We start from the raw sequence: 27,409 nt of genomic DNA, 5'->3' as shown, positions 1-27,409 counted from the left end.
TATACCTGTTTATTAATGCTGACATATGAGCAGTTTAGTGCATGAGGCAGGGAAGGCTACATAGTTTAAGAACAAAGCAGAGTAAAGATTTTTTTTTTTTTTCCTGCACAAAGACAGGAGGCCCTGACACACACCGAAGACTCATTTACAGTGAGACTGAAGCTTTCCTGTGGTCAGGAAATACTTCTGTGAAATAGAACTATAAATACCCGATCTTGTAAAGGATGCTAAAGTTATACATACTACTTTCAAATTATCTTGATGTTGTGTTTAGACACAAAGTTGGGACTTCTTAGCAGATACATATTATCAGTGAAAGCAAATGAAATCGGGATTCTGGGAATAGTGTGCAACAGTAAATCAGGGAGCAGCAACAGAAAAACAAATCAAATCCTCAGCCCAGCTGACAGCACATGAACAGTATCAAAGTAGCAGATGCTCTAGGTAAGGTGGTTCATAGCAATGAGGGTATAAATTATGTACAATAATTATTTTCCAGAAGGCTAGTATTATATTTTAGTCCCAAGCAAAATTTGGTTTCTTGTTCTTGATACAAAGCGAAATGGAAGCAGTTGTAAAGCTTTCATTGTACACACTTAATTAAATTCTCGAATCTAGCATTGACCTTATAACTGTTTTATAGTGAGATAAGTTGAGCCAGAAAAAAATCAGGCTAGTTTAAGGTGACAGTAACAGAGCTTCTTGTCTAGTTAAACACATTGTTAATGGAAAATAAAGAGTGAAATTACACCTATATATTCCTTTTCCAGCATCATGGACAAGGATACATATGATTTTGCTGAGATTAAGGAATAGAAGAAGCTCTTCCATCCTGCAGCCTGCAAACTGAAGGGGAAGGCAGGAGGGTGGAGAAAGAATTGAGAATTAGATAAAAGATACCCCCCCCACACACACAAAAGATGTGTAGTCTCTTGGCTATTGTGATTCAAAATAATTTAAAGGGCAAGTTTCATTTGTGGTGGTTGAACTTGCTTCCTGTTATGGAAGGGGCTCTATTCCACGTCAGTAATAAACATTTCTATGCTAGAAACTTAACACTGGAAATAGATAGAGGTCATTGGTTGCTAATTTGTAATCAGCATAGGGATCTTTGCTGCAGTTTCTCTAAAGAGGTTAAGATTACCTGTTTGAACATTTTCATAACATTATAATTTATAAGTTCATGAAAAGATTAGCTGGCCAATTCCTGGTTACCACAAATAATTAAAACATAGTAGCTAAGCATCTGTTTTGGTCTTAAAACAAACATGGCTAAGATGCAATTGAATCTTATTTAAGGTAAGAATAGTAAGGGGACATTCAGTTGGTCTCCACACCAGAAAAATTACATGATATGGACCTAAAAAATATTAATATGATAGCTGAAGAAACTGTATGTTATCTGACTTTCTTCAACTTCCTTCCCCAAATATTTTGAATGTATTTTCTTAATAAGGTATCTTGGGGAGCAGCCTAGACAGAAGAGTTCACTGAGCCATGCTAAGTTATGCCAAATTAGTCTGTCCCTCCTCCTTCTCCTCTTTTCCCCACCTCTTTGCTCTCCTTCTCCTTACTAGTGTTACTATAAGTAAAATAAAATAATATAAGCAATAAATATAGATGATAGCAAGGTAGTTGATAAGATCTCTCCAGAGGTCGTTGTAGCCAGTGTGGAGGAATGTGCCCTGGAAGATGGTAATTTTTTTTAAATATTAACTTTTATTCCCCATTACACATACTATTTTTAAAATTATTATGCTTTAAGTTCTGGGGTACATGTGCAGAATGTGCAGTTTTATTACATAGGTATACACGTGCTATGGTGTTTTGATGCACCCATCAACCCGTCACCTACATTAGGTATTTCTCCTAATGCTGTCCCTCCCCTAGACCCCCACCCCTCGACAGGCCCCAGTATGTGATGTTCCCCTCCCTGTGTTCATATGTTCTCCTTGTTCAACTCCCACTTATGAGTGAGAATATGTGGTGTTTGGTTTTCTGTTCTTGTGATAGTTTGCTGAGAATAATGGTTTCCAGCTTCATCCATGTCCCTGCAAAGGACATGAACTCATCCCTTTTTATGGCTGCATAGTATTCTGTGGTGTATATGTGCCACATTTTCTTTATCCAGTCTATCATTGATGGACATTTGGGTTGGTTCCAAGTCTTTGCTATTGTGAATAGTGCTGCAATAAACATACATATGCATGTGCCTTTATAGTAGAATGATTTATAATCCTTTGGGTATATACCCAGTAATGGGATTGCTGGGTAAAATGGTATTTCTAGTTTTAGATCCTTGAGGAATCACCACACTGGGAAGATCGTAATGTTAGATGCCAGTTGTATGCAGGGCACATTGCTAGGTGCTGCCAGTGCAGCAATAAACAAGTGTGATGTGATCTCTTCCTTCAAGGAGCTTATAATGCTTTTGAGACTTTTAGAAAACTAAGAGCAGTGAAATATGTCAAAGTGATGATGAGAGGGTACAGGGTCTTCTTTTGGAGTGTGTGATAGGGATCTAATGGACCTTCAAGATTAGGGAGAGTCTCTCTAAGAAGACAATTTTTAAATAGTGATCCAGAGGCTAATAAGTTAACTAGGTTAACATTAAGAGGTGGTAAAGTATTCTGAGCATAGTTAACAGCGGGTGCAAAGGTGCGGAAATAAAAGAGAGCGTGGTCTCATTCTGAAAACTTTTTTTTTTTTTTTTTTTTGAGACAGAGTCTCACACTGTTGCCTGGGCTGGAGTGCAGTGGTATGATCTCAGGACACTGCAACCTCTGCTTCCCAGGTTCAAGTGATTCTCCTGCCTCAGCCTCCTGAGTAGCTGGGATTACCGGTGCCCATCACCATGCCCAGCTAATTTTTTGTATTGTATTTTTAGTAGAGACAGGGTTTCATTATGTTGGCCAGGCTGGTCTCAAACTCCTGACCTTGTGATCCGTCCACTTCAGCCTCCCAAAGTGTTGGGATTACAGGCCTGAGCTGCTGCGCCTGGCCAAAAACATTTAATAATAATAAGGTTAGTGCATTTGTTAAAGTACAAGCTAAGCTGCTGTAACAAAGTCACTCCGTGTTACAGTAGATCGAACAAGACAGAAGTTTATTTCCCCTCCTGAAATAGTTTGGAATTAGTCAACAAACCAGGGTGATAGGCAGCTCTCCTCTTAAAGGTCATTCTGAAACTTGGGCTCTTTTTATCTTGATCCCTCATTTCACTAATGAAACATTATTTCTGGCATCCCTTATACTAATTAATGAACCACAGTGCGTAAAATGACAGCTGAAAGTCAGAGAGAAGTCTGCTATTAGAATACATATCAAGGGAAATGGAACCCAGTCTTAAGGTTAGGGATAATATCGCGGAGGAGGTGAGAACTGAAGTAGAAGTTGGCCAGATGAAGGTTAGGAGGTGGGAGAGTTCTAGAGGGAAGAACATGTGCGAGAACTCGTGGTAAGAGGATAGTGTATTTAAGGAAATGAGAAACACTGGGTGTAGTGTTAGGACATACTTTAAGGTACTGCAACAAGGAGGCCACAAATTACAATGAATCAAACAAGATAGAAGTTTATTTTCCTCCCATAGAACAGTTAGGATTTGGTATAGTGGCTTGTGGAGAGTGGACACCTCCATAGGGTCCTTGCAATGCCAGTAAGAGTAAATTACTGATTAGGGAACTTGAATTGTTATATTTAGTTGTTTATGAATAACTAAATAACTTACTCTATTTTAAAGTAGATTATAAGACAGCTCACTAAACCATGTTAAGGAGTTTAGGATTTATCCAAAGGTAAACATGAAACCATTTGAAAAGTGGGAATTAAGCTTGCAATTTATAAAGGTGGCATTGGTTTTAATGCCATGAATTAAAAGGAGAGCAAGATGGAAGGCTGGAAGGTCAGTTAGGCTATTGCTGTAATCCAGGTAAGAAAGGATATGGTGGTGGTCTGGACTCTGTAGGGATGGTTATCTGTAAGGCATAATATAGTTAGTAGGCAGAGCTTCATGGAGAGGAGTTTGGTAGAAATTATTTTAATCTATTACTGTCCAGGCCTGAGCTTCATAACATTGTATGCATCCCTAGAATTCTAAATGTCCACACATTTATTTAATGAGGGTTGCAAAGTCAAATATTTACCAAGGCTTACTTAGCACAGGAAAACTAAATAAAGCAGGCTTGCTATGAGAGTGGGAGGTTTTGGGGAACTGAATAGCACGAGCCCCCTGTAAAGAGGACAAGTCTATTCAGTTGCAGGCAAGTGTTGCCATTTGTAAATAAGAATTAATTGTTGCCAGATCTTCTGATTTTTTTTTCTTTTTCCAAGGAATCTTGGATTCTTATATGAAATCTAATTTTTACATGTTGATGTCTAAGTAAAAATTAAACAAACTTGCAAACAGAATACTGAGTAGGCCAACATTGTTAGGGCCAAATTAAACAAGTAGGAGTGGGATTTGGTTTGCCTGGGTTCATTTGTGACCTCCAGTTAATAACTGTATTAGTTAGGGCAGGCTGATATGACAAAGAAATCCAAGAAGAAAATGTCCAAAAGAACAGAGATGTTTGTTTCTCATGTGACAGTTCCAGTGTGAGTGGGCCAGGTGGCCAGACATTGTTGCTCTTCGTGGTCACTCAGGTGCTTTCCAAATTGTTATCTCCGAGTGTAGACTTGTTCACTGGCGTGGTTGTAGCTGGCCATCCCCATGTCTGGATTCCAGCTGTTGAAGAGGGAAGGAGAGTATGGATGAACATGAACACACTCCTTGTCCTAAGGCCCTGGCCATCTATTCATAACAATGTAATATTTATGAATGTTTGTGTAGCATTCTTCTCTGTTAATTTTTTAAATCCTTATAGCCATTTGAGCCTGGCATGAGGGGCATTATTCCTGTGTGACAGATGAAGAAGTAAGGTTCAGGTAGGTTGTGACTTGCCCGAGATCACAAAGAGAATTAGTAGCGGAAAGACCAGAATCCACCTCAACTCTCTTTTAGTAATAATAAAATATCTTTTAAATGTATTAATAATAATTTATATGAGTTCTTATTACCAAACAAAATTGAGTCACTCACCAAAGTGTGAAGGGAGATAGCAACATGTTTTTCCTCCTGAATATGTTACCATATTCCTGTTCTAAAATATCATTCTTGATCACAGCTAGCAGCACGTGGGGAGATACACAAGAGCCAGAAGTCCTTTGAGTTCTTAGTAGGATGGTTTTGCTCTGGAATACCAGAATATTATTTCGTCTTAAATATTACAGTGTAATTGTGTGTAGGAACATTGATTCCGTGTGGTGTGGCTTCTACATGTGGTTATAAGCTTCAACCTCCTTTGATTTCTGTTTCTGAGAAAATGATGAGAGACTCATGGCCAGAATTGCTCTCATTAGTCAAATCACTCTCCTGGTTCTGGGTAACCGCAACTCCCTGTACAGATAAAGGAAGTCTCATTTGCCAGTTTTTGGAGCATTTCACTAGTATAGAAAAAGAGAAAGCCAGAGAGTTTCCAGATACCTGATTGTTCTCATTCATTGTTACCCAAGTCTTTGAATGAAACATTTAAATAGTAAATTTGGAGTTCTGTAGAATGAAAAGTTACAGGGATGTGGAATTCTTTCTCCTCATTTTTTTATTAGAATTAGGAAAAGAACCAGGCATGACCACATAATTGTGACTGCTCCCATGAAGAATGGGAAGAACAGTGAAACAGTGATGTGCTGACAGTGCCTTGGATGTGCACAATAGAAAAGCCTTCCTTTTTTGTTTTGTTTTGTTTTGCTTTTGAAGGAGCATCGTGTTCTGGTTGGTTGAGGCCAGGGTTATAATTCCAGGATACCAAGGTTCTAGTCCTGGTGTTTCTGCCACTGATTCTCACCACTGACTTTGAAAATCTATTAGTGTTTGGTTGCTTCGGGCAACAAATCAGTTTTAAATAGGGGAGGCCAAGTATGTTCTGCCTCTTATGTGGAGAACAGAATAGTGTAATGTTGTTTTTATGTAATTTAATATATGTAATTAAAAATAATACAGTGGACTCTGCTTTCAACTAATTAGTCAATTTTTAATAATATAGGCACCAGTGTTAACTTAATATTTAATTAATTGCTTGGTAATGCATTTATATAATTGAAATCATTACATATTTATGTAATTGGATCATTTAAAGAGATATTTTTAAAAGTATAGGTCATGTTTATTGAGAGAAGAATTTTGCATATTAGGTGATGGCCCAAATGATCTCTTGGTAAATATAGGAACTCTGATCAAAGTTACTACCACCATTACAGTTGCCATCACCTCCATCATCATCTTTTTAGTTCCTGCTATGGGACTCATTTTCTAGAAAAGGAAAAAGAACCTTTTAGAGGAAACCAAATCACTCAATCTTTTATGGGCTTTATGAACAAGAAATTAAGGAATCATTATCATTATATTTTTAAAATGTGGAAATAATCAGAAATGAAACCTGATAGTTTTCAAGTCTGTGAGCCTTTTTTAAAAATTAACTTACATGACTCCTTATAAAATTTTAACCAGGACATAAAAGTCACTTACATATGTTTCTTAAAAATTTCATGGTGGCGGGCGCCTGTAGTCCCAGCTACTCGGAGAGGCTGAGGCAGGAGAATGGCGTGAACCCGGGAGGCGGAGCTTGCAGTGAGCCGAGATTGCGCCACTGCACTCCAGCCTGGGTGACACAGCGAGACTCCGTCTCAAAAAAAAAAAAAAAAAAAAAAAAAATTTCAAGTGGACAACTTCTAGGACAGGACTTGAAGTATGGTTCAAAGTGTGCTGCTGTAAGTCTGAAGTTTCTCTGCAATGTATTACTTTAAAAACTCATGCAGATAGGGTATTCTGTTTTGTATATTTTGTTTCAACATAAAAATACTATTTTAAATTAGTCAACATAGGGTAAAATTTGACACTCCAGGAAAGTTTTCTTGTGGTTTGCCCTTAACGTTGCCTCAGACCTGAGTGTGAGCTCGGGCAAGCCCATTTATGTTGTTCATAGTGGCTGGATTAAAACGAAGGCATTCAAGTGACTTTCTAATATTCATATTTAAGTTTCTGAAACATAATTGGGAAGCAAATTTTTTATAACTAGTCTCTATTAGAAATTTTCTGTATAAAATTAGGTATGAATTGGCAGTGATAGGATTTTCTTTTTCTTTCTTTTTTTTTTTTGTTACTCACTTTTCATAGTGAGGATGAAATACAAGAAAGACTGCAGGATAGAGGAAAACCCTTTGAAATAGTGAGGCTGGGTGTGATGCTGGTCTCACTGCTTTCTAGCTTTCTGAGCTTGGGCCTATTGTTATTACTTTACCTACAAAAGAGCTTTGATTCTTCCTATGTAAAATGGAATGATACTACCTATTACGTTAGCTTGTTGTGAAGATGAAATGAAATAATGCTTTTCTCCTGATCTGAACCCACCCTAGTGTTGCATGCCACAAGGCTGCTGGGTTTTGTAGGGCTTGTTCCCTGGCTTTAAACACATACTTTCCTCTATAAATCCTAAAATCATACTATTTGAGCCAGCTCTCTTGTGTTCACAGTATATTTTTTCTGACCTTATAAATAATTTTATGTCTTATACGTGGTGTTATTCTTCTTGCATGTCCTTCTGTGTGAACTGAGCATTACTGTTAACTAAATTAAATCCCCTCCAACCTACCTGTTTTCATCTTAGCTATGCTGCTTAACTGTGGAACATTGACATATGATAGTCATTAAAAGCTACAGTGGAAAAACTATTCTGAGTATTGTGTTACAAACTGATGTGAGACATTCTGGTTCTGCACAACTAGTAGGTTCTTTTGCTTTGGTGAACATGTCTAACCTCCAATATTTAGGGGTGATTTCTTACCGGATTACAGTGAAAGCAATTTATAGACTTCATTCCATTTCACATAAATGTGTTTATTAGCAAGAATGTAAAAACAAATATACAACCTGTCTTTAAAGCCCTATGAATTTCCTGCTGTCTGCCCTTTTAGGTGCTCTTAAGGTGCACATTACATGATAGTTTTTCCTGCGGCAATTGCAGCCACATTCTATCAGGAAGATTTTGTTAACTACATATGGTTGGGTAGACAAGAATCCATTGGAACAGAGACTATAGGTAGGGTCTTTAAGAATCAAGCCTAAGATGCCAGCCTTAATGGCACAGTCTACCATGCTTACTGGATCTTTTTTTTTTTTGGTAATAATTTGAGATTGACAGAAAAATTGCAAAGATAATACAGAGTTTTAACATACTTTACCCAGTTTCCTCTGCTGTTAGCCTTCTACATTACCATGGTATATTTATCAAAAGTAAGAATTCAACGTTGGTACGTTACTGTCAACTAAACTTCAGACTTTTCCCCATAAATATCCTTTTTCAGTTCTAGACTCAAATCTAAGATACTACATTGCATTTAGTCACTGGAGTTTTATATAATGTTCATGGAAGGGGTCAGTCCACACTTCTTAGACTATCAATTTCACTAATGAAAGCGTATCTCTAATATCTGCAACACCTATTATTACCATCACTAGTGTGGATTGGAGGGAAGATCACTTCCTCTGGGAGTGTGATTCTCTTGAGTCAGTCAGTTGATTACCCCTGGAGCATGTCCCAATTAGAATGGAGATTAAAACTAACACATATGATTCATATAGTTCTCGTATTTTAAAGTAAACTCCAGGTGATGTAAGTGCCATTACACTTATTTTCTTGGCTTAAACATTAATTTTTCCCTTAAATCTAATTACTCCTGTGACCCCTGGCAACAAAGGGAAACGTCAGAAATATTTGCAGTCCATGAATCTGCATTTATCCTTCTCCAACTAAATGTTTCTGGGAAGCTTTTACTTTTTTGCCTTCAGGGGTGGACTGGCCTGATCTCAAGAGCTGAGAGGCAAGAAAAAATTTTTTTTTCTAGTATAAAGCATTACTTTTGTTTAAGCAGTTTCTTACAGAATTTCATACTTACATATTTTAAGAAATAAGAAGGTGTGCATTTTCTTCAGAACATAGACGGGTTACCATGCTGATATTATAGCTGAAGCAAGTGGCTAGTGCTGTTTTCTGTTTATTTATTTATTTATTTTTGGTACAGTTGTCGAGTACATTGTGGGAGAAATTGATGACAGTGGCTTTGCATGTCTGCTCTTCTGGTGAATCTGTGAAAATGGAATAGGGTGGCAGAGGGAAGTCAGTTTCACATGAAATGGGGAGTCTCAGTCCTAACTCCACCACCTTCTAAACGTTTGAGACTGGACATGCTGCTTTGCCCCTTCCCACTTTGTTTTCTCACCTATAGCATGGAGATAGCAATAAATAACCTCCTCAGAGAGCTGAAGGTGACATGAGCTGAGGTGGTTTATGTAAAGCACTTACACATATGCTAGCTATTATTAGTATTAAATGTGTTGTTTGGGAAATAGTTGTAAATTGAAACAATTCCAGTTCTGAAGCAGATATCTATTGAACTGCAATTGTTAAGCTCTGGACATGGCACTAGAGATGCAGAGAAATGACATGTTCAGGTTCTCAAGGTTCTGCACATAGTAGTGGAGACAGACACTAACACCGTGGGATACTGTGGGCCAGGCCTGGCGGAAAGACTGGTGAGGAGGCAGAGAAGGCTGCTTGCGAGAGGCAGAGATACAGAGAGGAGACCTAGGTGGGCAAGAGGGCAGCAGGCACTGAGCTAAGGCCGACTTTTAAATTATTGAGGGACGGTAGGTCATATCAGAGGGGAGTGAAGGATCCTGTGGAGATTCAGAGTACAGAATTCTCTAAAGGGTTTTTTTTTTTTTTTTTTTTGGAGACAGAATCTCACTCTGTTGCCTAGGCTGGAGTGCAGTGGCACAATCTCAGCTCACTGCAACCTCCCGGGTTCAAGCAATTCTTCTGTCTCCGCCTCCCAAGTAGCTGGAATTGCAGGCACTGCCACCACGCCCGGCTAATTTTTGTATATTTAGTAGAGATGGGGTTTCACGATGTTGGCCAGGTTGGTCTCGAACTCCTGACCTCAAGTGATCCACCCACCCTGGCCTCCCAAAGTGCTGGGATTACAGACTTGAGCCACTGTGCCTGGCCTAAAGGGGTTCTTTAAGGTGATGCACAGAAGCCTTTTGTAAAGTGAGCCATCATTACTTAGCTCTTATCTTATAAATTTCGTTTTAGGGATCCCATTTCTCATAACATCAGACTCAGATGCCTCTGCGTGATTTTGCATTGTTTTTATATTATATTTTATTTTTAATCACATTTTTGGATTACCAGAGATCTGTAACAGCATCAGAAAACTTGGAAAACAGAAAAAAGGAGGAAAAATCCCTACAATTCCATTGCTGTGTTAGTGTAGGGGATTTCTGTCTTTTTTCATTTAATCCCGGATGTGTTAAAAGCTTTCTTTCTCCCCTTTCTATTTATATTGCTAAAATTTGATTAACACAAACATTAAAAGACATCTGAATTGTAAAGTGCATGGTCTCTAAGGGGCATTGAAGGAAGAAGGGGTGCAGTGTGAAGGGATTATCCCATGAGGTTTTGCCTGGGTGATGCTTTGAGGTGGAATTAGGGGAAGTTATGAACCCCAAGCCTTTTTAACAGTAGCTGCCCTCCCAGTCACTGGTGAGCTGCTGTATCCTGAAACTCTGGGGAGGTTGAGTTGGGGTGGTTCAAAGTAAGCATAATTTAGCAGAATGATTTTCTTAAGTTTTTACCTTATATGAGTGCCACCTCTACTATTGATTATCTGATATTTTTGTTCTATTTACTCACTTTTTATTTAAGAAAACGTATTTTAAAAGGTAACTGTACTATTATTATAAGATTAAGACAAAGTAACTGTAACAATCTTTACAGTGAAAACAAAACAATGTCACTGACTTCTAAGTGGATACTGATACTTGCCCAAGGCTCTAAGCTAAATGTCTGTTCTTTGTTAAAATGGGAGATTACCAAGTGTTGAAGATTTATTAAAGCCATCTTATCATTAAATAGATTTTATTTCAGTAGAAATATTGTAATAAAATTTTTATATAGTGTTGTCATTTCTTTTTCCTTTTTAAAATTTTATTTTTAGGAACCTGTGACCCTGGCATTATTGTATAGTAATTTAGTTTGAAAGTGATTTAGTATAAAGGATATGATTCTTCTCTAATTTTCTCCTTAGAGTGTGGTTAGTTATTATTCCAAGAGGAATTAACATCTTTAGTATTGAATATTTAGAACTTCAAATACTGGTTTAGAAATCTACCTTAGAGGATTTAATGAGCCTGAGGGATATTAGGAATAATTTTTCATGCATGAGATGAGTGCCTCCTTGTATGAATGAGCGGTAGGAAGCCCAAGAGTCACTGTAGTTTCACCAGGACACTGGCTTGTCCCACCATCAGGACACCTTGGTGTCTCTCTGGGAGTGAGTCTGTCAAGTTAGATAATGGCAGGAAGAGATTGAGACTTTCTAGACCTATAAAACAGATTTGATGCCTGCTGGATAATGTATGTACCTTTGGTTGAATGTAATCCATGACTTGATATCTTTGTAACAGCTTGTGAGGAATGGGATATTTTGCCTGGTAGCAAGCTTGTGAGGAATGGGATATATAGCCTGTACCTAGCTTAACTGATGCTTACTCAAAGACCCAGACCTCTTCTGAACAGCTCAGCTTGCAATGACTTTCTTACTGTCTGATTCAATGTAATTTAATGCCTAGTCTGTTACCAAGCAACACATCCTGAATTTGGGAAAATATGGCCTTAGGGAAAACTATGATTGCATAACTGGCTGGTTTCTAGCAGTTTGGGGTAGATCAATATTTTTCAGTGAGGGACTAATGTTTCTTTTATTAAATTTTAATTCCTGATACCTTATGGACTGATACTGTGAATTACTAGAAAAACAAAATAAGAGCCAGGCATACAAAATATAAGCCCAGACTTTTTATTACTTGATTCACCAGACAAAATTAAATTTCATTATATAGTACAAATAAACATAGCATAAGAAAAAAATTACAAAAATTATAATTACAAAAACTGTACACGTTCCTTGAAAGAGTGTGTGTAGGCAGTTAATATAAAGAATTATTATTACATTTGTAACTCGGTAGACTGCAATTATAGCTAAACAAATGGCTTTAAGAGAAATAGTGATTCCCTGTTTGTTTATATGCTTTGAACATAGACTGTCTGTATTAGTATTTAAAGTTTTTCATGCTACAAATGAGCTTGCTTCCTAAACCTTGTTGGAGTGATGATAATGCTACTCACAAGGCATAATCTAACCTGAAAATATTTCAGGTTTTTGTTTTGTTTTGTTTTGTTTATTGAGACAGAGTTTTGCTCTGTCACCCAGGCTGGAGTGCAGTGGTGCGATCTCAGCTTACTGCAAACTCTACCTCCTAGGTTCAAGTGATGCTCATGCCTTAGCCACCTGAGTAGCTGGGATTACAGACGTGAGCCACCATGTCCGCCTATTTTTTTTCTTTGTATTTTTTTTTTTTTTTTCAGTAGAGAGGTGGTTTTGCCCTGTTGGCCAGCCTGGTTTTGAACTCCTGACCTCAAGTGATCCGCCTCCCTCCGCCTCCCAAAGTGTTGGGATCACAGGCATGAGCCACCACACCTGGCCTAGGTTTTGTTTTAATAACACTCATAGTAGCGAAACCAGTTTTGTGGAAGGGATCTTAACAGGAGTGGAAGAAGAGATTTTTAAAGTAATGTCAGCTACCACAGGATATTAACTTTCCACTTTTATCTAAAGTAAAGGTATTATTTTCAGAATTAATCTTTCATTCATTCTCAGTAAACAATTTCAACAATATTGTAGTAAAGAATTTGCCTGTTGGAGAAATAAATGATTTCTGGGTTTGATACCCTTTTGAGTTATAGTTGGAAAGGGTTGCATGTTGTTACATGGTCCTGTTGCATATTACTGGCATGCAGCCTGTGCCACATGTGTTCTAACTGGTCAGTGATGTGCTTGCCAAGCCAAATCCATGGAACTTGAGTTTAGATGTCAGGGTGTCACGAGATCGTTAGGGTGTTGCTTTGCCAGCTGGAAACTTCTGTTGCCAGCAGCACCTTCTGCCTGAGTTTTGTTTGTGCCTGCTGGGCTTATTCTGCCCACTCGGCCCAGAAGCCTGCACTTGGCTTGTACTACCAGCCTGGGTCCCACACCTGCCAAGCCGGGTGCAGAGCAGTGAGAAGTGTGTGGGCAAGTGAGCATGGGATCCGGCCACTGTGCACAGCCAGGCACGCCAGCTCCTGCGGCAGGGTGGGCAGCTCCAGGCGCCAGCACAGGTGCCAGCTCTGTGCAAGGCTGTGGCTGGACCAGATGTACTGCACATGGCTTCTGCTGTGGGCACCTGTGTCTGGACAAAGGGAATGCAGTGGTCCCTGGAGGCTTGGAGATGCCAGGAACTGCAGAGCCCCAAAGAGGGTGTCACAGCCCTGGCTTGGGGAGCCCCTAGGTCTGGGCTCCCTAAAGGGCCGCCTCTCTCCTTCTGGACCCGTAATGTGGTAAGCAGGGGTGTATGTTTCAGCCCTGTTTGTATTACAGCGCTTTTAGTCCCAACATTTGGCTGGTCCCAAGTTCTTGTCCTGCATCCAGGAAGAATGAGGTGTGTGGACAACTGGAGGGTGATCAAGGCAGAGAGGAGCTTCACTGAGTGGCAGAACTGTTCTCAGGAGACCCAGAGTGGGTAGCTCCTTTCCGCAGGCAGGTCATCCCAACGAGGGTCCAGCTCTCCTTGGAGAGGAGACCCAGAGTCGGTAGCTCCTGTCCTCAGGTGGGTTGTTCTGTCATCTGCCCAAGTCTGGCTGAGTCTCAGATTTTTATGGACTTCAGAGTGGAGGGAGTGCATGCCGATTGGTCCATGGGTAGCCATGGGCGTGCCTGGAAAAAGCACCATAAGTTCTCGCTCCAGTTTATGGAACTGACAGCCTGGCTTCCAGGCTTCAGGCTTTCCTTGGCTTGAAGGTGGGACTTCATCAGGGACCCACCCCTTTCCTCCCAGGAGCCCTTCTGCCTCCTGCTGCTGTTCATGGCGCCCAGGCTTTTCTGCTGAGGAGCGCCTACAGGCCTGTGCCAAGCCGCCATCAGCCCCACTGTGGTCTCCTCCTGTGCTGGTTGGTGCCCAAAGTCTGAAGGGGACTTTACAGACAATACAGAGGCAGCAGGGGACAGGTGTGTCAGTGCCCTCCCAAGTGCATGCACACCTGGCTGGGTTATGACAGTGCCCAGGCTCGGCCACAACTTTGCTCTGAAATTAGAGTGGGCACTAGAAGCAGAGAGAGGCCAGGCAGTGGGAACAGGTACTTCTGAGACTATGGGGTTGGGGAGCTTTCTAGGCCCCTGAGAGTGCAGGGAAGCCTGGGTCTGCAGCCCTTGATGGGGTGGCTGCTGCTGTGCCTGGGAGGGCGGGGCTCCTGCCCCTCCAACTCGGAAGTGGGTGGGGCTCCAGCCTGTTGCTGGCTCTCACTGGCTCTGGGTGGGCAGCCCCAGCAGCGCCCCCCCCGCTGCTGCCAGCGTCATGGCAGTGGCCACTCCAGATGGGCTGCTGCTGCCATCAAGGGCAGTGCCCAAATGGTAGAAAGGTTTCTAAACACTTACCCTCTATTTCTATACTTACTTCATGGATCAGTAGCAAACTGTTTGCCAACTGGCACTGGTCCATGGGCCCCTCTTTGAGCACCACTGGTGTGGATAATCCCTTTTATCCACTGTGTCTCTTCACATGTGACTTATATACCAGGCCTATTGGAATCTGACTTTTGTGGCTTCTTACTATCTTTATTTGTTCTGCACAGTTAAATATTTCATTATATACTCTTTTTATATTGTCTTCTAGTTGTTGATGAGATTTTTTTCTCACCAACAAGAATGTAAGCCCTTTGAGAATAGGGGTTGAGCATTATGCTAAACAGGTATTAAATGCTTATTGAATACTTTTTCTTTTTGAGACAGGGTCTCACGCTGTCACCCAGGCTGAAGTTCAGTGTTGTGATCATGGCTCACTGCAGTCTCGACCTCCCTGGGCTCAGGTGATCCTCCTACCTCAGCCTCCTGAGTAGCTGGGAATACAGGCATGTACCAATGTGCCCAGCTAATTTTTCTGCTTTTGGAGAGATGAGATTTTGCCATGTGGCCCAGGCCGGTCTCACTCCCGGGCTCAAGTGATCCACCTGCCTCAGCCTCCCAAAGTGTGAATATTTTTATATGGATTGTTGTGAAAGATGAAATTACTACCACCTTCACTGTGGTAGATTTATGTTTAAAGACAGCAACATTTACTTACAAAAATTTAGAATATTATAAAATATACTATTACATCTTCACTGTAATCCATTCCTTAAATGTATATGATTTTTTAGGCTTAAGTAATAAAGGACAAGAATAGTGGAATGGATTATCCTGTAGATTTTTGTTTTCTTGGTCTGAAGTCTTGTGCTAATAGTATATTAAAAAGTAAAATCAGCCAGGCACGGTGGCTCACGCCTGTAATCCCAGCACTTTGGGAGGCTGAGGTGGGCAGATTGCCTGAGGTCGGGAGTTTGAGACCAGCCTGGCCAACATGGTGAGACCCCATCTTTACTAAAAATACAAAAAAATTAGCCAGGCATGGTGGTGTGCACCTGTAATCCCAGCTACTCAGGAGACTGAGGCAGGAGACTGTTGCTTGAAACAAGGAGGTGGAGGTTGTAGTGAGCTGAGATCGCACCACTGCACTACAGCCTGGGTGACAGAGCGAGACTCCATCTTGAAAAAAAAAATAGTATAATCTGGCCAGATGCAATCTCACGCCTGTAATACCAACACTTTGAGAGGCTGAGGCAAGATTGCTTGAGGTCAGGACTTCAAGACCAGCCAGGGCAACATAGTGAGACCTCATCTATGCCCTCCAAAAAAAAATTAGCTATGTTTGGTGGCACGTGCCTGTAGTCCTGGCTGCTTGAAAAGCTGAGGTGGGAGAACTGCTTGAGCCTGAGAGCTTGAGGTTGTGGTGAGCTGTGATCATGCCACTGCACTCCAGCCTGGGTGACAGTGAGACTATGTCTCAAAAAAAAAAAAGTTAAATCAGTTGAAGATTAGAAAAGTGACATCTTCTGTACCTAAATAACTGACATAAAATATTGAAGGAAGGTTGCAAAGTGGTAGGCCACAAATTTGCTTTATTTTCCCCGTATAGTCTTTAAAGACTGAAATGTTTCACATGAAATATTTTCAGATGTCTAGCTTCTCTTTTGAAAATCTCTTATGTTTGGCCCTGTGGGTCCTGCATTCGCACGTGACCCATCATTGTGAATAGAGTGAAAGTTACATCCTGCCTGTTTTCCAGATCTCTATAGGTCCTTCACACAGAGTGTGCATACATGTGTCTTCATTCATTTTCTTCACCTGCTTGGCCTTGTGGGCAATGAAATTTGTGACCTCTGGCATAGAGTAGTGTGTTAAAATCTTTCCTGCTCCACAGAACATGCAGTGAGCAGGCCTCAGTGAGGGACATCATCTAAAAGAATCCATCAGTTTGCTTCATTAGTAACATCATAAATCCTGTTAGCAAGGGTGCCAAGTTCCTGAATCACAGGGCCTGCTCTGAATGGCTACTTTTTTTCTTTACCACTTCTCCCATCCTCCTGTGCCCTTACTCCCCTTCTGGCCTCTCTAGAAACCTCCTTGTTGTATCAACCTTGATTGTTTGCCTGCCCCTTAAGACTCTGCCCTTTGGATCACACGCTTTTCTCATGCGATACTAACCTTGCAATGCCCCTGGGTTTGCCTTTTCTGTCTTCCTTGTTCAGGAATATTTCCTCATAGCACTTTTTGTTTCTTTAATAACATCTGTCATAATTTGTAATGGTATATTTATGTGCTTATTTATTTAATACCAGACTGTAAATTCTGTGAAGATCCATCTCTGCTTTGTTCACCAGTGAATTTGCAACCACTGCTCTTGTATCTGGCATACAATAAATAGGTACTCACATATTTGTTGGATGACTGAAATGAAGGTATCAGTGAAGCAGGCTTGAGGATAGGTTGTGGAATTAATTTGTACCTCTGCAGTACGCAATACAGCATTCAATCTTCACTTAAAGTCCATTTCTACCTTAACGATTCTAGAAAATGAATGGAAATATTGATTGGTGTTTTGATAAGATAATTTAATTATATTTTTTGAGGTTGTGATTTCACATTTAGGAATTTAATATTTTATAATTCCCAAAATATTTGTTGTACCTATATGGTTATCAGTCAGGTTACAAAGTTTAACTTTTACCGGCCTGGCCTGGCCCACATGGTGAAACCCTGTCTTTGCTAAAAATACAAAAATTAGCTGGGTGTGCTGGTGCACACTTGTAATCCCAGCTACTTGGGAGGCTGAGGTGTGTGGATCACTTGAACTTGGAAGGCGGAGGTTGCTGTGAGCCAAGATCACACCACTGCACTCCAGCCTGGGCGACAGAGTGAGACCCTGTCTCAAAACAAACAAACAACAACAAACAAGAAAAAAACCCAAACAAACAAAAATTCCAATTTTTAGAGATTTTTCAAGAGAGTAGGGGAGTAGTCCTCATAGTCCTTACTACTAATTGCTTGTGGTTGTAATCCTGAGGGGAAAAGTAAGTCACCATTAAATTAGCTTCGTACTACTAATTAAAACCACAGTGCTATACAATAAGTAGAACTACTTCTCTATAAGCTCTTCTGGGCTTTTGATCACACCATTATAAAAAGATAGCTAAGTAAAAAAAAAATAATATAACAATTCCCATATTTGTGGAAAATAACAATTAAAACCCTACCTTAAAAAAATCAGTGTCTTACTTCTCAAAAGAAGACATTTATGCATACAAAAAACACATGAAAAAATGCTCATCATCACTGGCCATCAGAGAAATGCAAATCAAAACCACAATGAGATACCATCTCACACCAGTTAGAATGGCCATCATTAAAAAGTCAGGAAACAACAGGTGCTGGAGAGGATGTGGAGAAATAGGAACAGTTTTACACTGTTGGTGAGACGGTAAACTAGTTCAACCATTGTGGAAGTCAGTGTGGCGATTCCTCAGGGATCTCGAACTAGAAATACCATTTGACCCAGCCATCCCATTACTGGGTATATACCCAAAGGACTATAAATCATGCTGCTATAAAGACACATGCACACGTATGTTTATTGCAGCACTATTCACAATAGCAAAGACTTGGAACCAACCCAAATGTCCAAAAACGATAGACTGGATTAAGAAAATGTGGCACATATACACCATGGAATACTATGCAGCCATAAAAAATGATGAGTTCATGTCCTTTGTAGGGACATGGATGAAACTGGAAACCATCATTCTCAGTAAACTATCACAAGGACAAAAAACCAAACACCACGTGTTCTTACTCACAGGTGGGAATTGAACAATGAGAACACATGGACACAGGAAGGGGAACATCACACTCCGGGGACTGTTGTGGGGTGGGGGGAGGGAGGAGGGATAGCATTAGGAGATATACCTAATGCTAAATGACGAGTTAATGGGTGCAGCACACCAACATGGCACATGGATACATATGTAACAAACCTGCACATTGTGCACATGTACCCTAAAACCTAAAGTATAATAAAAAAAAATAAAAATAAAAAAAATCAGTGTCTTTAGTATTGAGGGATGGAAGACTTAAAAAAGAAAAAAGGAATTATAACAATTAAAGGAATCTTCTCAAAGAAAACCCCACAACCTGGAGATGAAAGCATGAGGGCCTATAAGTCTTCCTGAGTGTGTGCTCACATTCAGCATGAGTGGGACTAAAGGAGCGTCCCCACTAGATTTTCCTGTTTCTCTGGTTGATCTGGGCGAGAGTGGGTGGAGGAGGATGCTGGTAAGACTATGAAATTCTTGCCAAGGGAGGAGTAATGCTGGTTTAATGATTATACTTTTTCTTTATTCCCCACATCACCTCAATTTATTTTTCCTTTCGCCTTTCCTTTCCCCTGCCTGATGTAGTTCTAGGACTGGTCTGCAACTACAAGTACAGAATTCCTAAGGGCCTGATGGTGGCGGGTTGTGCCTTCATCCCATCTGGCAAAATTGGGATTGAGAGTGAATGCAACCATATTGCCTGGTGGTAAAGATGGCTATGTAACCTTACCCCATCTGAATGGGAGTGGATGGGGGAGGCACTTGCTAGGCTAGGTCTTGCTGCCTGTAATCTAGACTAGCAACACAATGGTGGAGTCTCATGTTTCTTCCAAAGGTGGTAAAGTTTGGCTATTAATGGAGAGGAGGAGGAATAGTAGTCAAGGTTTAAGAAATGGATAAATAGGTTATGAGTTGAGTGGAGCACAATATTACATTAATATCTTAAAAGAGGCTCAGAGCAAGCGATTGTATTGTCTTTTAGCTCACTTATGCCTGAAGGAGTGAAGCTAAGTGTTTGCCAAGACCACTCCTGCTTTTGGAACCTGGCAGGATTGAATGGAAGCCTGCAAACCCGAGTGGCCTCACCCTGGAAGTCATTTTTACAATATGATGGACTGGACTAATTGCTAATGATAGAATGGGATTCTGGTAATGTGGTACTATCTTTTAAGTTGTATGTCCTTTTTATTTAAGGGATCCAGATTCAAAGACTAGGAGTGGACTGTGATATGTGAATTTCATATTTGGTCTTTGTCCTTGTTTCCTGACATACAATTTCTAAAATCCTTGGGATCCCCAAAGTGATGCCTTTTTGTGTGCTAATGATTAGTTGATACCTGGAAGCCCCTAGTAGCTTCAGGGTAGCCACTGTTCACCAGAAAAACAAAAGCACTATTAGAAGATTGGGACTCCCAGCCCCACTCCTTGACTTCCAGGGAAAGGATAGGGGCTGAAGGTTAAGTTGATCACCAGTGGCCAATGATTTAATCAACCATTCTTACATAATGAAGCTTCTCTAAAAACTCAAAAGGACTGGGTTTGATGAACTTCCAGAGAGCTGAACACATGGAGGCTTACAGGAAGGTGAAAGAACTCATCCATGAGCCAGAAGGGTGGCGCACAGGTACCGAAGTGTCAGCACTTGGGACCCCTTCCACAACTCACCCTATGTATCTCTTCATCTGGCTGTTTATTTATTTGTAGCCTTTAAAATATCTTTTGTAGTAAACTGGCAAATGTTAAAAAAAACCCACAATCCTATTAAAACTACTTATTTTCCTACATTTGAGCTGAAAGCTTAATTAAACATTTAATACTTATTTTCGTCCTAAGTTTGGTAGATGACTTTTTTTTTTTTTTTTTTTTTTTTTTGAGACAGAGTCTTGCTCTGTCGCCCAGGCTGGAGTGCAGTGGCGCAATCTCGGCTCACTGAAAGCTCTGCCTCCTGAGTTCATGCCATTCTCCTGCCTCAGCCTCCCGAGTAGCTGTGACTACAGGCGCCCGCCACCACGCCCGGCTAATTTTTTGTATTTTTAGTAGAGATGGGGTTTCACCGTGTTAGCCAGGATGCATTTTTACAGAGTAATAATTGTGTGGTTATTTGAAAGCTTAAGACGAAAATATTCATAAAATAGATTCTGGAAGGAAAGAATGAAGTTTTCTTCACGGATGGGGACAGTGGAGGAGGAATGAAAGAAAGGAATGGGGGTGCTCATCCCCTGCTAAGATGCCTTTGGAGGATGAAGTGATGGAGGGAAAAGAGTGGAGGAAGGCTGGGGAGCCCCAATGGGAGTGATTTGCATACTTCACAGATATTAGTGGGAGGCTGGGATGAAGGAATTAAATCCGCTAAAGAACCAAAATACTGTTCTTTCTTATTATACCCCCACCTACTCATCCTACACACAACTCTGCACACACTGAAGCTTTTTATAATCCGTGAACTTTGAAAGTCAAACATTTCCTGCTCATCAGCTTCAGCGCGCATCCAGTAGCTTTCTTTGGCCAGCTCTTAAATGGTGATCTTGAAGAAAATGTTTAATGGTTTAGTTTTCCAATGTGTATTTTAGCTGCACCACAGGGAAAGATGGAAATACTCAGCCTGTTTGTCTTGAGCATACCCAGAGATTGATGGATTCAGGTTTCTGTATTTGACACAGATGGTTTATTAACTGTTCTTTTCTCCCTTCTGCAGTTGTAGTAAAGAAGTCAAAAACAGGTTAGAAAAAGTAGGTCAAGAGTGTTAGCTGAAAAAAAGTAGTGTATTTATGTCTCCTAACTTTTTTTTTTCAGAAAGCAGTACTCTTTTAAAGACAGTTGCAGAGGGATAAAAATACTTGTTTCAAGTAATCCAGCCCCCCTACCATACATAAGTTGTATAAATGGCATAAGAAAACAATATTTAAAACACACTAGCCTATTATAAAAATTTCCAGAACAGTTTGAAACAATGAACCCCTGCTTCCAGAGCATATTGGGGTTGAAGAGGAATGTTAATGTCACAGGAGAAAAAATTAGCTGGACAAATGCTTTGGTGGACTGCTCTTAAACCATCTGACCATTGGTTGGTGGTAGAAGGAATCCCTGAACTTTCCTTCCTGCTGGAAGAGTCATTCCACTGGGGGAGGAACACACCCGTAGAGTGTTCTCTCTCCTAGTCATGACTGTTCTGTTAGGCGTAATGTTTAGGTAAATTTTAAAGTTGGTTATTTGGAATTCACAGTGCATTTTTCCATGGAAATAATGTTTTAACTCAGTGATAGGGTTGCAGTAGGTATAATGAAAAGAGTCTTGGAATCAGATTTGGAGTTAGATGTTGCATTTCCTTCAAGTCAGGGTTTCTCAACCTCATCACTATTGACATTTTGAACTGGATAATTATTTGTTGTGGGGAGCTCTCTTGTGTGTTCACTGTAGGATGTTTAGCAGCATCCCTGGCCTCTATCTACTGGATGCTAGTAGCAGCCACCCCAGTCATGACCATCAGAAATATCTCTAGACATTGCTAAATGTCCCCTGGGCACAAAATAATTCCCAGCTGAGAACCACTGCTCTAAACGTATGAGTTCTAAGACTTTGGTCATGTTATGTAACACTCCACAGCCTGTTTTTCTCTGTATATGTTGGGTATTACTTACCTCAAAAAAGGTAATGAATGGTTTTGAATATGCTCTGTAGTCTAGCTACATGTGTTTCTATTTATATGTGTGTAATATACACATATTAGTGTGTGTGTAATATACACATAGTGTGTGTAATAGACACATATTAGTGTGTGTATAATATGCACACATATAAATAGATTTCCCAATGTTAAGCCATTCTTTTATGCCAATATTCCATTTATTTCTGGAGTAAAAATTCTAGAAGCCATTCCAATATTACATTTATTTTTGGAATAAAACCTGCTTGGTAATTTTATGTATGCATTGTTCTTTAAAATCGTTTCTGTCTAGATTTTCCTAATATTGTATTTAAAATTTTGTATACCTGGGGGTCGTCAGCTTGGCCTGTAGCAATGTTTTTCCAAATATGGTCCATGTGCCAGTACCAAGTATTGGCAGAATGTGAACTACTCTCAGGTAGTATGTGGAAGCATATTTTAAAAATTGTAATAGTTATGCAGTTGTTTTAATTAATTTTGACAAGGGGTACTGGTTTTCTATTTATGATAGTAATATATTTTTGGCCACTTTAAAAGTAGCCAAAAATTTAAATAAATATTAATTAAATAATATTTATGTGTACTGCAGTGGTATCTAAGTATGTCAGAAATTGAAAAGGTGGTACCTGAATGACTGAGGTTTGGGGACCTTTGGTCCATGAAATAAGTGTGTGTGTGCATGTGTGGGTGCATGTTCATGCTAGAAAAGGGGCAGGGGTGGGAAGAACCCTATGTATACCAGGTCTTCAATGATGTCCTTTCATTCAGCATCATTTCATTGACCAGAAGAAAAATATATTCCCAGCTGGTAAAATTAGTTTCGTTATACATCATTTCACTTGAAGTTGCAGTTTCTAGAACTATTGATTCTGCGAAGTGACCGTTTACTGCATATCTTGTCTGATTTGTTTTCTAGATTCTGTAAGCCTCATAAACATTCAGAAATTTTCTATATAGGGCTTATCAGTTCTTCAAAGCCTTGGTGAAATCCACCTGTAAAGCCATCTGAACCCAGTTTCTCCCATAGTTATAGATCTGTACAGTACTTTAACCTCGTTTGGGTCTTTGTTGACTTAGAATGCATTTTTAAGGTCCATATCATATTATGCCATCCCCTTTCTCCCCTCCTCACTGAACTTGAACTAGCTGAGCACTGACCAGTTACTTTTTGCTTGACCCACGTGGCCCCATCCCTCCCTGACTGCCTTATTGAGAGATACCCCCTGCTCTGTTGCTCCCCCTTAATCACCTTCATCTTCCTTCATAGCACTTATCACCATGTGACATGCTATGTATTTTTAAATTTCTGTTCCCAACCCTACCTCCCAAAGGAAAACTCCACAGTGAGGGGGACTTCATCCGTTTTGACCTTGTTAGCCCCCGTGCTTGGTCTATAGGAGCTCCTCAGTAAATATTCATTGAATGAATTAATACATATATATTTCTAGAAAGTTATCCACCTGGGTTAAAGATCCAAATTTATTAGTATAAATCTATAATGTTTTCTTGATAAGGATTAGCCATTATGTCCCTTTATAATTTTAAAGAAAATTCTGGTTTTAGTTGCATATTTCCTCTTTTGAAAAATCAGACCAGCCTGTGATTTGTCTGCTTTATTGATCTTTTCCAGATATCATCTTTTGGTTTAGTAATCAAATCTAGTTTCTTTGTTTTCTCTTTTTTCTTTCTTTCTTTTTTTTTTTTTTTGATGAAGTCTCACTCTGTTGCCCAAGCTGGAGTGCAGTGGCGCAATCTTGGTTCACTGCAGCCTCCGCCTCCTGGGTTCAAGCAATTCTCCTGCTTCAGCCTCCTGAGTAGCTGGGATTACAGGTACACGCCACCACGCCCAGCTAATTTTTGTAGTTTTAGTAGAGACGGGGTTTTCACCATGTTGGCCAGGATGGTCTCGATCTCTTGACCTCAGGTGATCCACCCGCCTTGGCTTCCCAAAGTGCTGGGATTACAGGCGTGAGCCACTGTGTCTGGCCTTGTTTTGTCTTTTATTAATTGCTGTTTTTGTCTTAATTCTTACTGCTGTCTTGGTTTTTTAAATTACTTTAAAAGTTTTTTTTAAACAGTAAGGTGTGGTTATTAATCTAATTTTACCGTTATTATTGTGAACAAGTCCTTAAAAGCCTATTTAAGGCATGATGGAGCTGATGTCCCTGTTGACTGATACATAAGACTCTTTGGAGTCAACAATTCATGCAAGCAGGAAACTAATACAGTGGAATGACAGAAACATTGTATTAATAGTTTTACAGATATAGGTAGAGCTCTGTTTGGTGTGGTCAGAGATATTTTTAGCATTGTGGTCTTGAGTACCTTGCTTAATCTCTCTGCACTCATTTTTTTTTTTCAGCCTGAAAATGTGTACAGTAATTATGGTTGGTAAAGTTTTGTGAAGAGTAAATGAGATAATCTATGTAAAAAGCACAGTTCCAGAGACTGGCAGACATGTTCAAAAACTCCTTCCCTAATATTGAGTGTATAATATGTAAGGTTTGATCATATACTCTCTGTCCCAAAGAACTCACAAATAAACAATTAATTCAAGTCCAAAGAGATATATCACATAAAAGACAATGGTCTTGAATTCTTATGAGAGTGAGGGCTGGTGTAGAGGCTTGCTGAACTCTGAAGAGTAGACTGGTGGGCTGGCATGGACCTGTTAGCATTTCCTAAATATCATAGCGTTTGCCTGCTGGACAGATAGAGAGAGAGGAAGGAGAGTTCACTCCTATGACGATCATGTGAGGCAGCCTCCCTGCCATATATCCTTGCTTGGAGGGACTGAGTGGGCCTCAGTCAGGTAGGATCATCCCACTGGTGAGCCAAGGTGAGTATGTACTGCATCTCTTTGATTGGGGTTGGGCATAACAGGATCCCAGCACCTGTGGTTAGCCAGTCATTGCATGGCCTCCACCAGCTTTTTTTTTTTTTTTTTTTTTAAGGTGGAGTTTCACTCCTATCCCCCAGCTGGAGTGCAGCGGCACAATCTTGGCTCACTGCAACCCCTGCCTCCCGGGTTCAAGCGATTTTCCTGCCTCAGCCTCCCGAGTAGCTGGAATTACAGGCGCCTGCCACCACGCCTGGCTAATTTTTGTATTTTTAGTAGAGATGGGGTTACACCATGTTATCCAGGCTGGTCTCAAACTCCTGACCTCAGATGATCTGCCCGCCTCGGCCTCCCACAGTGCTGGGATTACAGGCGTGAGCCACCGTGCCTGGCATCTTCCGCCAGTTTTTAATGAAGTCCGCGTTGGATGCTCCCAAATTACAAGCATTTGTGTTGGATTTGACAGTGGGAGTCCCTGGGTTGGTGGCTCTGCAGTTGGAAGTCTCACAAGGAGCACAGTAAAGCCTGTGGTTGGAAAAGTACTTTTAAAAATGTGGGGGTTTTGTATAATTTAATAAACAACTTTTAAAATGCTGCGGCTTATTTTTGAAACTTTTGTGTTTGTGTTTCTATCCATCTGAGTTGGGCAGAACTGGCCTTGAGCAGAATCTTAATAAACATCAGTTGCCTTCCACTTTTTTCTTGTTTCTTCTCTCCGCTCCTAATTCTGCTGGGCTGTGTACTCTGCTGTTACGGGGAGACTCCACGCCCTGCCACAGCAGAGTAGGGGCCTCTCCTGTTTCCCTTCCCTTTGCTGCTGTTGGCTGACTGGGTGAGGGGAACAGGAGGGCAGAAGGGATAGGGGGATCACTCAGTAGCATCAGGATAGTATGTGTTTTTCCCTTGTCCCTAGTTCTTTTTCTGCCCTTTCCTCTCAATGCGGCTCTTGACTGACACTGAACAATCTACCTCTGCCTGTAGATGAATCCACTACTGCCCATAGATCTGGGCAAGAGGCCCTTCCCTTTCTCTGGCCCTCTTCTATCTTGCCCCTCTGCATAGGGCAAGGAGTCCGTAGGCCCAAGGGAATGTATTCATCTGGAGCCCATGCCCTGCCTGTGGTACTCTGAGATAGAGGATTTCCATGCCCCAAAGCCCCAAGTCTGTTTCTTGGGATTGTTTGTGGTTCTTTGTGGGGGGTTCCTACTGGGGGCAAACAGAGAAGCCAATGTACAAACTCTCAGTCCCAAGGGGTGTCTAAGGAGCAGCTAATTGCAGAGATGTGAATGGAATTTCATGAGCTGGCACAGGTGCCCATGATTATGCAGAGGTGAGGCCCCTTGTGGTGCTGATTGGAGCTAGGGGTGGAAGGAAAAGCGTACCTGTCACCTCCAACACTCCTGCATTCTGATCAGAATTCCCAATTCAAATCTGGTCTTTTAGGCCATTATGAAGGTCAAGGTAGAAGAATAGAGCATATTTATTAGCTTAATTTATAGACTTCAAATATTTAGACATAGGGATTTGGACCTCCATGTGTACTCTTTGCATGTATGAGGGGTAGCCCTGTGTAAGAACATTGCCCATGCCTGTTCTCCACTGCCTGGTAGTATTGGGAAGAGCAAGGCTGAGTGAAGAGCATGCCTCTCCTACCACACATGAGCTCCGTTGGGCAGGACCATCCATAGTTGCTCTTACCCATTATTGTTCCTTAGAACCATGCCTGACACGTAATTGTGGAAGGAAGGAAGGAACAGTCATGGGATCTGAGGAGTAGTAGAAGGGAGGGAATTAGCCAGAAGTAGAAGGGAAATACTGCCACCATTGGAGTATGAATATGTATAACATAATCAGTCACATTGGAGTGTGCATAATCAATTGCATTGGAGTGCGATTATGTTTAACAAACGAAAGCCAGCTGTTCCAAGATGCTTTCTGATACTAACATGAAGTTTGAACTTTTTGTAGAATTTAGGGATCCTCAGTTACGTGAATTTGATAATATGTTATTGTTTGACCCTGTATCTGTAACATTTTCTCTCTGAGGGAAGGGAGCTCCACAATAATTTTTTAATTCGGATTTTCACGTTAAGTATCCATTCTAGGATGATGTACAGTTCGATTAGGTTGGAACAAACAAACAAAAACAAAGAAAAGTCCGGAACACCAAAGTTGGTTAAATGAAGACAACGAATTAAGAAATACATTATAGAAAACTGTTGTAATTGTTGTTGATCATCAAGACTGTATGTTTTAAGCAAAATGAGAATATTATATTTTTGGACAATTTTTTCATGTAAGTACCAGCACTATTTTGAAATCATTTTACAAAATAAACAAAACTATGTGAGCTGGATTCAGGGAAAGTCCAAGTTTTTATACTAAAGAACGTTAAACTCAATATGACTTGAGTGATTGTAATCCTAAGCCATTTGTGGGGATTGGGAGACTGCTAGAAGAGAATATAAAGTGAGA

At 40.5% G+C, this 27,409-nt stretch overlaps 1 protein-coding gene across 4 annotated transcripts in view; it reads left to right on the top strand.

Annotated features, from left to right (window-relative positions):
- HECW2 (HECT, C2 and WW domain containing E3 ubiquitin protein ligase 2) overlaps positions 1-27,409 on the top strand; it is a 405,698-nt gene that overhangs the window by 62,378 nt on the left and 315,911 nt on the right. The window lies entirely within an intron of this gene.

This window comes from Symphalangus syndactylus, chromosome 8 (genome assembly GCF_028878055.3).
Source record: "Symphalangus syndactylus isolate Jambi chromosome 8, NHGRI_mSymSyn1-v2.1_pri, whole genome shotgun sequence".
Classification (NCBI taxonomy): Eukaryota; Metazoa; Chordata; class Mammalia; order Primates; family Hylobatidae; genus Symphalangus; species Symphalangus syndactylus.
Note: the sequence above shows the minus strand (reverse complement) of the source record. Positions and strands in the feature narration are given on the sequence as shown.